A 10557-nucleotide genomic window follows, 5' to 3' on the forward strand; every position below is an offset into this window, starting at 1 on the left:
GAGTCCTTGGGGGAGAATTCTTAGCGTTCTATACCCCAGCATCTTACCTTAGGGTTAAATCTAGGTCTAACCAGGCTGTGCAGGTCGACTAAGAAGGAATAATGAAACCACAGAGTTTCATGGAGAAACCATGGAGATGTCTGAATAGCTGATAAGCAGTTAACACACTGACCAAAGCTTGGAGGGAAACCATTTCCCCTTCCATCCTATGAGATCTCTTTCTTGCTCCAGTGAAACAGTTGGCCACAGCATGGCAGGCCTTCCTGTAGGGTGCCTGACAATTCCCTAGATGCCTCTTTAAAATCAGAAGCCGCGCACCGCCCCACCCAGTCACAGCCAAAGGGAAAACATAAATAAAAGGCTGTAGCCTCAGGCTTGTGGTTATGGAAAGAGCCTGGAATTGACAGGAGAGGAAGCACTGCCAAAGTGAGGATCTTATTTATCCTTCTTGCTTTCCCCGTCTGACACTGTGGTGGGGGTTGAAGCCACAGGCTGCTCCTCAGGGATATTGTCTCCAGCCTTTGATAGCTTCTTGGCCCGCTGGTATAGCTCATTTAAGTTAAATTCTCAGATCACATTCTCCTCAGAGAAGGTCCATGAGACAGCCCGTCCTTTCTTGTCAGTCTGTGGCTGCCGCATTACCTTCTTGCCACCTTGGAACAGGATCAGGGTAGGGAGTTGATTGGTGAGGGGTGATGTGCTCACTTTGTACCGCGTACTAACATCAGTATAGCGTCCAGCATCCACCGTCCCAAAATTTAGCCCTGTACAGTTGTACTTAAGGGAGAGGTCAGCATAGATAGGGGCAAATGATTGGCAGTCATTAGACCAATTGGCAAAGAACTCCACAATCCAAGTGACCCTGTTGTCCCGTTCTAGTTCCTCATCAGTGGTTTTATCATTGAAGTACTTGATATACTCAGGGCCCATACATGGGCGGGGGGGGGGGGGGGGGGGTTTGCACGTCATCAGGAACACTATGCAGAGTGTGATGTAAAGTAGGCCCATGCGAATATCCAAGCGGAAAAAAAGAATTGCGTTGGCCACTTTACTAAACATGAAAATGTTGCCTATATGTTGCTCCACAGTGATGGATCTGCGGTTCTTCATCATCACAATGGCACTGAGAAACATCAGGATCTCCACTTCTCTCTCCGGTTTCGGGCAACTCCTTTGGGGTTCCGAGTCTTCTCTGAGGCCCACGTTGGGCGCCGTATTATTGTTGCCAAAAAGAGTGAAACTCACAGTGAAACCCCATCTCTACTAAAAATACAAAAAATTAGCCAGGCGTGGTGGCAGGCGCCTGCAGTCCCAGCTACTTGGGAGGCTGAGGCAGGAGAATCTCTTTCTTAATTGGCCAAATATAAGTTGGTGTCATAACTCCAGGCCACAGTGAGTTATGGGCAAAGCTTTTTTCCTTAAGCATCAACAAAATAGAATAAAAGGTTCCAATAGGAAAATACAAGGTTTTTGTTTTGTTTTCTGTTTTGTTTTGTTTTTTTTTTTTTTTTTATCATTACCTAAGAGCTTTAGGCTAATTGCCTGGTAAATAGCTGTCCATCTGATGGCCTTTGACAGGGAACCTAATCCCCAAGATAGGATTCTTTTTCTTAAACCAATCTTGAAATCGCCTGCATTGAAACATAAGTGGCTGTGACCGGCCAGAGAGAAGGTCCTCAGGGGCCAGGGGCTCCTCAGGCTTCCTTTGTTACTCCATTGCTTGCTTCTCTGCCCTCAGGAGCAGCTGCAGAGGACAGTCTTCATTAAGCTCAAGCATATGACAAAGGGGCAGAACAGAGAAGAAAAACAGCTTATTAGGTACAGGCTTTTCATGATAAATTGCTTGTATTAGTTTTGAAACTAAGCACCTATTGGATAGGCATTATACTATTTCTATTTAGATATGGTAGATCAAGGAGCTATGAAAGTTCCCGTTTTGCTTTCTAGGTTTGAAAGTTTTCTGTTTGATTCTGACTGTGATCTTCAACCCTTCCAAAATGTCCTTATGTTATAATTTCACTTATTTCATTGCCAAAAGATGAAGGGACTTGAATCTTGTTATAGTTGTTCCATCCTGTTAACAAGTTTTCATTTTGTGTATGGATCAAATTCTGGTTAGCTTGGTTTCTTTGAATTACTGGTGCCATCTCAGCAAAGGTCTGTGGTTATTTTTCCCCTTGAGTGGGAGTTGGTCATATTCAAGCATCCTGTTCTCTTAAAACTCTCCTTTTAAGAAATAAACACTTCCATAACATTTTGTCTTGGAAGTCTATTAATGCAATCCCACTTTTTTCCCCCTAGTTTCTAAATGTTAGAGGGGAAAAAAGGCTCAGGATAGTTTTCACCTCACAGTGTTAGCTGTCTTTTATTTTACTCTTGGAAATAGAGACTCCATTAGGGTTTTGACATTTTGGGAACCCAGTTTTACCATTGTGTCAGTAAAACAATAAGATGGTTTGAGAGCATATGATCTAAATAAAGACATTTGAAGGGTTAGTTGAATTCTAAAAGTAGGTAATAGCCAAATAGCATTCTCATCCCTTAACAGACAAAAACTTATTTGTCAAAAGAATTAGAAAAGGTGAAAATATTTTTTCCAGATGAAACTCATATGCCACTTCCAATTGACTAATGAAATACAAGAGACAGACTGAAAAAGTGGATTATGCATCTTAAAACCCTTTCTGTAAATATTATGTAGCTAAAGATTGATTTCCAGCATCTGACATGACAGTAGTTTTCTTGTTAACCAGTTTTTCTTCTTTCTGGATAATTGCATATGAATATTTATACATACTGACCAAAATAAAGGCCTCAACTTGGTAGTTTACTGAAAGTTCTTGGACAAATAGTCCATAAAAGCTGTTGACCTCTAAATGCACTATGGCTGGTTAAATACAGTGACCATCCTTCTTCCAGCTGTAAAGGATGAAGCATATTAAGCATTAGCCAGGCAGTAATAAAGCTAAATAGCCATACAGCAGCTCTGACAATGTTGTGCTGGATATTGCAGTTTGCTTTCAAGGTGCAGATGTAAGGATTTAAAAAAATAATAATTTGGCACCAAATAAATATGAGTAGCATCCTTTGGCCTATTAAATAGAGTCAGGATTTGAAGGGAATTGAGTTTGAGAAATGAATAAATAAAGGCACCTTGGTGCCTGACCCCCTCAATCATGCGTGTGACTTTGAGCACTCACAGGTGTGTGCAGCTACTCAGCCCAGGGCAGGTGGGTTAGCCTGGGGTTATACCTTGGCCTTGGGAATAGACACCATTGGGCCTTTGGTTTTGTTGGGCTTCCTTTTGTCTTTACACTCCATACAGGTGGTAGAAATCTGAGTTCTAAAGCACTTTTGTGAAATACAAGCTAAGTGAGAATTCTAAAGAAAATGCTTTGGTTTCTGCTGTCTCAAATAAGTGGCATTTAAAAACAATTATTAATAAATATTTTTAATGGTTTTAACTCAGTATTTTTTTTATTTCTTTGTCACTCTTTACAGCTTTTGAAGACCAAACTGCAAATACATTACCAGGGATGGTTTTGTGTTGTCCTATAGACTTCTTAAATTTGACAAAAAATTTAGCAGAACTTGTAACCAACAGCTTTGTCTGAACTTGAAGTCAAAATGTGTTGTTAATAAGAGATTCTAACTATTGCTTTTACCTTCAGTGTGAACTAGTGTGGTAACAACTTTGAAAAGGCAGGCCGGGTGCGGTGGCTCACGCCTGTAATCCCAGCACTTTGGGAGGCCAAGGCGGGTGGATCACTTGAGGTCAGAAGTTTGAGACCAGCCTGGCCAACATGGCGAAACCCCATCTCTACTAAAAATACAAAAAACTAGCCGGGTATGGTGGCACATGCCTGTGATCCCAGCTACCCAGGAGGCTGAGGCAGGAGAATCGCTTGAACCTGGGAGGCGGAGGTTGCAGTGAGCTGAGATTGCGCCACTGCACTCCAGCCTGGGCAACAGAGTGAAACTCTGTCTCAAAAAAAAAAAAAAAATTGAAAAGGCAAACATGATTGAATATCTGAAAAGCTTTAAAAGTGGCCTTTCTGTTACGTCTGTGGCACAAATGGCTCATGAGTGCAGGACACTTAGGGTCTTGTGTCCTATACTTCATGTGTGATGCCACCAGAAATGTTACGGATTCCGTATTGAACACACTGAGAGTGGTATGAGCCCTCAGGACTGCACCACAGAGTAAACACAGCCTTGATATGGTGGCGAATATGTGTGTCTTTCTTGTTTCATTTGTGGTTGGGGACAAAATCGATGTATTTGTCTGAATAGTCGATATTCATCTTAACATGGTTGGTTGTGTAATCACCGGCTATATTGTGAACAGTGCAATAAAACAGAAGCATTTGTGTATATAATTACCTTTGGATACCTGAAATTCCCAAGCTTGGTTACAATGTAATGCTCAGTATAAGGCTGTGCAAACATGTAAGGGAATAATGGTGGTCGATGGGATATATGAAATGGGATCGAGAGGGCTTCGAGTGAAGCCAATCATGTTGAACGAACACTGGTTCAGTGTAGATGAAGTAGAGTGAGGCGTATGCAGTCATAAAATGAAGGGTGGACAGGAGATTACATTTGAAGAAAGGATAAGCACTCAGACTTGGTCTCTTTTAAATTAAAATATTTCTTTTCTCATGTGCAAATGTATATCAAAGACTTGAACAGGTATTCTCTTGAAATTTGAGGATTTTTAGTTTTTAATGCTGTCTTTGCTTAATATTAAATATGTGTTGCCTATTGGTTCCCAAATTGTGTGGGAGTCTCTAAATGTTTCCTCTTGAAGGTTCATTATTGAAAGTGGTTAAGTGCACAATGCTATTTTTGTTTGATAGTTTGAGTTTTATGACCCTATGAATTTAAATGAAATCTGTTAAATGTTTCAGAGTTAACACTTTTTTTTTGATAATTTGGAATAAAGTTTGTTTTTTAAGCCCACTCTTTTTGGTCTTCTCTTATGCTTGAGTAGTTGCTTGTTACTGGCACGTTCCTTTTTTGTGGTATTAATAGATTGATCTGTTAGTCTTTTTATTCAGAAAACATTTAGCACACTACCTTGACTTTTAGCAACTTGACCTGGGGATGTTGCAGGTAAAACATTCCTTTGTCTATCCATCTTATTTCGTCAAGAGGGGTTTCATATAAGTTTTATTTTCCAGGTAGTTTAACTGCAAAGCTTTTTGTTTGTTTGTTTGTTTGACAGGGTTTCTATTGCCTGGGCTGGAGTGTAGTGGCATGATCATGGCTCACTATAGCCTTGACTTCCTGGGCTCAAGCAATCCTTCCGCCTTAGCCTCCTGAGTAGCTGGGACTACAGGTACGTGCCACCAAGCCCAGCTAATTTTTGTAGAGATTTTCATCATGTTGCCCAGGCTGGTCTTGAACTCCTGGGCTCGAGCAGTCTGCCCACCTTGGCCTCCCAAAGGTCTGGGATTACAGGCGTGAGCTACTGTGCCTGGCCACATTTTATTTCTTAAAGGTCTTCCTCATATTTAATAAACTTCCCTACTGAGTTTAAACTTTCTTGGTTTAGCTTATCAGTACTTTCTGTTGTAATAGAGTAGCCTCATGCAATGTTTACTCCCAAGTGACATGGTCTGGATGTTTGTGCTTTTCAGTTTTTTTTTTTTTTAATATCCACTTTTGCCTTCAGAGCTGCTCCTTTCTGTTGTAGCTCATTGGTTAGGAGAGTGTGAAGTTTTAGCCACACTGTGAATTTGCATGTTAAGTTTTAGGTTGTTTCCTGGCTTTAGAGATCATTGAGGTTGCCTGATAAGGACAGCAAGGTAAAGGAGCAGTTGCTTCTACAAGTCCTGTTTTGGATTGAAATCCATCATAAAGAGAAAGTGTAATATCCTGAACTTGTAAATTTCGATTTGATAAAAAGGGTGTTTAATCATCATCTGATGAAATCTTTTAACCCACCCATAGCAGCCACTGTAGAGTTCTAGACCTCCAGAGTGAGGAGTAGGTGTGACCAGGAACAGCCCTGGGGGATCTCTGCATAGCTACAGAGCACTCCCAAATCCCCAAGAGACTGGTTCCCATCTTAAATATTTTTATTTATGTATTTACTTGTTTATTTAGAGACGGGGTTTCACTCTTGTGACCAGGCTGGAATGCAATGGCGTGATCTCGGCTCACCGCAACCTCCGACCCCTGGGTTCAAGTGATTCTCCTGCCTCCGCCTCCCAAGTAGCTGGGATTACAGGCATGCGCCACCACCCCTGGCTAATTTTGTATTTTTAGTAGAGATGGGGTTTCTCCATGTTGGTCAGGCTGGTCTCGAACTCCTGATCTCAGGTGATCCACCCGCCTCGGCCTCCCAAAGTGCTGGGATTATAGGCGTGAGCCACCGTGCCGGCTGCCTTAAATCTATTTATCTGACGTTCCCAACTAGGAAATTTTTTGTCCAAATGAGTATATCTGATTTTAAAGTAGAAATTGGAGGTAAAATAGGATTTATCTCAGTTCCTATCTCCCTTCAATCTATTCTTCATATTGTCAATAATTTTTTTTTTTTTTTTGAGACATGGTCTCTGTCGCCAGGCTGGAGTGCAGTGGTGAAATCTTGGCTCATTGCACCCTCCGCCTCCTGTGTCCAGGTGATTCTCCTGCCTCAGCCTCTTGAGTAGCTGGGATTGCAGGCATCCGCCACCACACCCGGCTAAATTGCGTATTTTTTCAGTAGAGACAGGGTTTTGCGCCAGGCTGGTCTCAAACTCCTGACCTCAAGTGATCCACCTGCCTCAGCCTCCCAAAGTGCTGGGATTACAGGCGTGAGCCACCGTGCCCGGCCATCAGTAATTTTTAAAAATGTCACTTCAATAAATGCTTTTCCTCTGCCATAAAGACCAAACACCTTGCTGTGGCCTACAGGAGACAGGATGATCCAGCCCTTGCCTCCCTTACTCTCATCTCTAGCTAAAACTGCGCTGCTGTCTCTGCACTCCAGCCACTGGCACTTCCTGATTACTTGGGGCACGCTGTACTCATCTTGCTCCCAGCCTCTGCCCATGCAGGTGCCCTCTGCCCTCAGCACTGCCTTTCTCTACTTCGTTTATAGACTGCTGTCCTTCAGATCTCGGTTGAAACGTCACTTCCTTGGGGAAGCTGGCTTACACTCTCAGGACTTGGTTAGGTTCCCCTCCGTCAGGCTCTTCTATGTCACCATGTTTCTATTTTTCACAGCACTTACTGTTTTAATTACGTTGCAAATAGTTTTTGTTTGGGTCTAGAGAAGTATGTATTCAGTAGTACATTTTATTTGTGTTCTCTAATTATTTTTTCATCTTGCTTGATTTTTCTGCAGCTAAATTAGAAATTTGTAGTTTTCCCTCTAAAAATGCAATGATGTTTTCTCTGATTTTCCTGTCACCTTTCTTCCAAAAAATCCATGTGTTCAAAGTGCTTGCTTGCAGTTTGCCCCATAATAAATGGTTGTTTAATCCAAATATCTGAGTAGCAAACTGAGCTGATCCTTTTGGAGAAAGTATGGTTGAATAGCCGAGACCACTGAGTAGTCGAAGAGAAGACGACACATCCTGAACTCCTCAGTCTGGTGTGAGGGGAGGTCAATAGATAACTGGATGTGTAGTGTTCCCAAACATCACTGATCCCAAACCATTGCTTCTGCCTGCCACTGCCACAAATACAGTACGACTGCCACCCCTTCATACTCAACTTTAATCCTCAGCGTTTCTTCTGGTCCTTTATGTGCAGATGTTACTCAAAGTCTACATGGAATGCCAAAATTTCCACAGGCCTTGATTTTTTTCACAGTGATTAAGATCAGAAGTAGAACCCATCAATACTATAACACTGCACTGACTTTCTGATTTCAAAAGCAACTCTACTCTCTACAACCCACGCAAAGTTTTTCTTTACCATTTGGAACCCTTCAGGAGTTAAACTGAAGCCTTGATAAGACTGTTTCGGCCAGGAGTGGTGGCTCACGCCTGTAATCCCAGCACTTTGGGAGGCTAAGGCAGGAGGATTGCTTGAGTCTGGGCAACATGGCAAGACTGGCTCTATTTTTTTAAAATAACATTTTTAGAAGTGTGATTAAAAGACTGTCTTTCTATTGGCTTTGCTCCCCCGATGGTAAGTGTCTCTAGGAGTCATTATCAATAACATCAGTGAGAATTTCTTTGCTGGTCACATGAACACCAAATTCAATCTTCATATCAACCGGTGTACAGTTCTGGGAGCAACCGGGATTTCTTCAGGATTTCAAAAACAGCCTATGTGGCATGACTCATGATATCACTTCAGTTTTATACCAAGTGCAGCAAAGCCAAATTTTGCTGCAATTAGCTGTTGCCTAGACCACTGTGGGTCATGATTGGCATCATCCTTGAAAAACATCTCCACTTTAGGTGGGCAAAACTCACATCCTTCCTTGACACCAGGATTTCTTTCGAGTAAAGAACCAGTTGGTATTCTTCTGCAAACCATTCAGTTGGAATTATTTCACACTGGGGCGCAATGAAAGCTGTCTCCTCACATTTTCTGGTGAAAGCAGTTTTAATACCTGCTTCCTGTAACAACAGAAAAATGCAACTGGTAATTTTATTTGAGATTGCAGCTTTTCCTTCCAGGTGATTCTGACTGCATTTCCTGCTGTAATCTGGTCCTTAGATTGCAGGACTTTTCCTGGCCTATCTAACAAGCAATTCATAGACCTCTTTTGTTTTACCCTCACATAGTTTTTTAGCAATGTTCAGTACCTCAGCTCTCACTATTATCCTGAGTGGGATGAGAGTTGCACCCATGCTGAGAGGCAGAAATCTCTGTTGTGAATATTTGATACCTCTTGCTTTATTTATTTATTTATTTATTTATTTATTTATTTATTGACACAGATTCTCACTCTGTCACCTAGGCTGGAGTGCATTGGCGCAATCTTGGCCCACTGCAGCCTCAGCCTCCCAGGCTGAAGCAATCCTCCCATCTCAGCATTGCCGGTAGCTGGGACCACAGGTGTGTGCCACCATTCCCAGCTAAATTTTGTATTTTTTGTAGAGACAGGGTTTCACCATGTTGCCTAGGCTGGTCTCAAACTTCTGAGCTCAAGTGGTCCACCCACCTCAGCCTCCCAAAGTGCTGGGATTACAGGCATGAGCCACCATGCCTGGCCCTGTTGCCTCTTTAAAAAGCCAGTCCTGGCAGGGCACAGTGGCTTACGCCTGCAATCTCAGCATTTTGGGTGGCCAAGGCAGGAGGATCTATTGAGTCCAGGAGTTTGAGAGTTCAAGTCCAGCCTAGGCAATATAGTAAGACCTTGTCTCAAAAAAAAAAAAAAAAAAAAAAAAAAAACAAGAATCAAGAATGATGGGACACATGGATATTCAGTATCACAGCATTCTGGAATATCCTATGAAATGACCAAATGAAGGTCAGCCTTCATTTGTTAATGGGTCATGGAGGTCATTTAAGGAAAAGGTAATTTTTACATTGATCTCAAAGTACTGAATTGTTTTAGCTTGGGCTGCCATAACAAAGTACCATAGACTGGATGACTTAAATCAGGGTTCCCCAACACCTGGGCCATGGACAGGTACCCATCTGTTTGGAGCCAGGCTGCACAGCAGGAGGTGAGCAGTGGGTAAGTGAGCATTACCACCTGAGCTCTGCCTCCTGTCAGATCAGTGGCAGCATTAGATTCTCATTGGAATGCAAACCCTATTGTGAACTGCAAATGCAAGGGATCTAGATTGTGCACTCCTTATGAAAATCTAATGCCTGATGATCTGAGGTGGAACAGTTTCATCCCCAAACCATTGTGTCGCTCCACCTATCTGTGGAAAAATTGTCTTCCATAAAACCAGTCCCTGGTGCCAAAAAGGTTGGGGACCACTGGCTTAAACAACATTTATTTCTCATGGTTCTGGAGGTTGGGAAGTCCAAGATCAAGGAGCCAGCAGATTTGGTTCCTGGTGAGGGCCCTCTCCCTGGTTTGCAGAGGGCTGTCCTCTTGCTATACCCTCACATAATGGAGAGAAAGTTCTAATCTCAGCCCTTTATAAGTAATTATAAATTAGTTATCTTTATAAGATTACTAATCCCATCATGGGCACCTCTCTCATGACCTCATCTAACCCTAATTACCACCCAAAGCCCTCACCTCCAAATACTATCACATTGGAAGTTAGGGCTTCAATATATGAATTCAGTCCACAACATAAGCTGCATGATTGATGAGACTGTTCTTTATTCTCCTTTAGTTTCCAAACACTGCCAGCGATCCTTTACTCTGAGAAATGTCTAGCCAATTTGAGATAAAACACTTGTGCATGAGTCAGGATTCAGAGGTACAGGCACTCCATTTTTCTTATCCCTCCTGGCACTGTTTCTGAATTGTGGAGCTCAATTGAATGAAATTGACTAGGAAGAGCAAGAAGAAAGTATTCTTTAGAATAGTTTGTCATGGAGCACTGCTTCGTTACTGTTAGAAGCACCATTAAGGCAGTGACTTGTTTACATTGTTTTAGGGCAGCTCCCCTCTACAGCTGCTCTACCCTTTCATGATCA

General features: G+C 42.2%; 2 pseudogenes; both read right to left on the reverse strand.

The window, feature by feature from the left end:
• Window positions 1–435: 435 nt before the first annotated feature.
• LOC101137487 (thioredoxin-related transmembrane protein 2-like) lies at window positions 436–1134 on the reverse strand (annotated as a pseudogene).
• A 4207-nt stretch (window positions 1135–5341) lies between these two features.
• LOC101137137 (bifunctional phosphoribosylaminoimidazole carboxylase/phosphoribosylaminoimidazole succinocarboxamide synthetase-like) lies at window positions 5342–8798 on the reverse strand (annotated as a pseudogene).
• Window positions 8799–10557: the final 1759 nt, after the last annotated feature.

Source organism: Gorilla gorilla, chromosome 13 (genome assembly GCF_029281585.2).
Source record: "Gorilla gorilla gorilla isolate KB3781 chromosome 13, NHGRI_mGorGor1-v2.1_pri, whole genome shotgun sequence".
Classification (NCBI taxonomy): domain Eukaryota; kingdom Metazoa; phylum Chordata; class Mammalia; order Primates; family Hominidae; genus Gorilla; species Gorilla gorilla.